This window comes from Rattus rattus, chromosome 2 (assembly GCF_011064425.1).
Source record: "Rattus rattus isolate New Zealand chromosome 2, Rrattus_CSIRO_v1, whole genome shotgun sequence".
In the NCBI taxonomy this organism is placed as follows: domain Eukaryota; kingdom Metazoa; phylum Chordata; class Mammalia; order Rodentia; family Muridae; genus Rattus; species Rattus rattus.
The window spans coordinates 180641950-180644023 of record NC_046155.1 but is presented as its reverse complement, the minus strand read 5'-3'; positions in this window follow the sequence as shown (position 1 = coordinate 180644023).

Genomic DNA, 2074 nt, shown 5'->3' with positions numbered 1-2074 from the left:
TTATATTCATACGTGGATGTGTTATGTTTGTGTGCTTTTCTTCTCTTTGTTTTGTTGCCAAAACGATTAGTTTCTTCCTTCTTCTTGGGTATAGCTTGCCTCCTTATGTTGGGCTTTACCATTTATTATCCTTTGTAGTGCTGGATTTGTAGAAAGATATTGTGTAAATTTGGTTTTAAATGTTAGTTTTTATGAGAAAAACAGGCACATAATTTTCAGGTCTATATGTTCATACACAGAACGCAATATATTACACACTATCATCTGATTTATCATTGAGGGAACATTTAAAAGTATCTCCTGGTCTCCAGCTGTGCCCAGAGCTAGGGGCTGTTCCCACAGCCCTTGGGCATACAACCTGCCCACAGAGAGCTGGTCTTCCAGGAGCATACTCCCTCCTAATCCCTCAGCCCACGGATGACAGTTTCTCCCCAATGATTGTCCACAGAGAGATACCCCAGAAACACATAGGGTGTGGGACCCGGAGGGCAACCTAGGACGGGACCTTTCTGCTTTATTTCTGCGCCAGAGCTGTGACTGTCCTACAGTTCTCAGACCCCAAACCTACCCTGAGAGAGCTGGAAAGTCTCTGTTAATAAGCTTGGAGATGCTATAGAGAGCATGCTTGTGGCACCAGGGAGTATTTCTGTTGACTGGGCCACCAGGTTAAGTACAGAACAGACAGCTTATCGGGAACAAACAAAAAAACCTCATTCTAAGTACTATCAGATTGTTTTAGACTATTTAATCATAAGAAAAATTAATTCAAGGTCCTGGACCCAAGGGGAGCTGGGGACTTCCCAATGGCTAAACAGATTTTGTTGTAAGGAAACAGTTGTTTGAGTCCAGACAACTTCATCTTGCTGGCAAGGTCAAACTAAGTGCATCTTCCCAGTCCCAGTAATAACCTCCAATCCCAATTAATGAAAACTCCCTTGCTCAATCCCTTATATCAAAAATATGATTGGGCAAAGCTACAGCCCACCCAGCACCCAATGTCTTTATAGCTTTGTACAATAAATAATGATGGATAATGTCACTTTAGGGTCATAGTTTAGCTCACAAGTCGCTTCTGAGTCCCTGATTGAATTGTAGTGGTTTGATAACAATATGACTTTTGTCAGTTGCCAAAAAAACCCACCAAAACAAAAACAGAAACCAAAAAGGAAAGAAAGTAAATAAAACCTCAATGTATGCAGTTGAGCAAGTGGCCTTCTGGTAGTCTCGGGTATCCTTTGAGTGTATGCCCAAAAGTGGTATAGCTGGATATTGAAATAGGTTAATCCCCTTTTTTATTGAATATTTTTATTTACATTTCAAATGTTATTCCATTCCTGGTTTCCTGGTCCATAAGCACGTACCCTACTTCTATAAGGGTGTTGCTCCTCCCCAACCACCCTCCATTAGCACCTCCCCATGGCATTTCCCTGCACTGGGATGTCCAGCCTGGGTACAACCAAGAGCTTCTCCTCCTCCTATTGGTGCCCAACAAGGCCATCCTCTGCTACATATGCAGCATGTATATATCTGATCAGTAGAGCTTTACCTTTGAGCTCTCAGACCAACACATTTGTTGGGCTAAGACGATATCTCTGCAGCATCTGTTAAAATGTCAATGGACCACAATAGTCAGTTTAGGAGGGCACACCCAAGAAGATCTAGCATAGAATGGTTCTGGCAACTTCTACAGAATTGATTGCTGTCCTACTTCCCAACAGAGGCTATTGACCTGTTCTTAGTGCATCATCCACTGAAACTGACCCTTACCCTTGTGTAAAAGTTTCCTATCTACTAAGCCTCAAGTGGCTCAAGTCATCTTTCCCTCTTTGAGATGAAAGCTGACATGGGATTAAAGTGGTTCCTGTTTACAAAGATCTGAGTATTGAGCTGCCAAGGGAACTTGTGTGGGTATAACTCCTTTATAACTTTTGGACCTTTGAGATACATTGCTTCCTTCCTATCAGGCTATACAGGGTCCCATGGAAGAAGGTACAACACACACATCTGACCTACCCAACTTGATTACTATTTCACCATGAAATTCACAGTGGGTTGTGGACTTCAGGTGCCCATT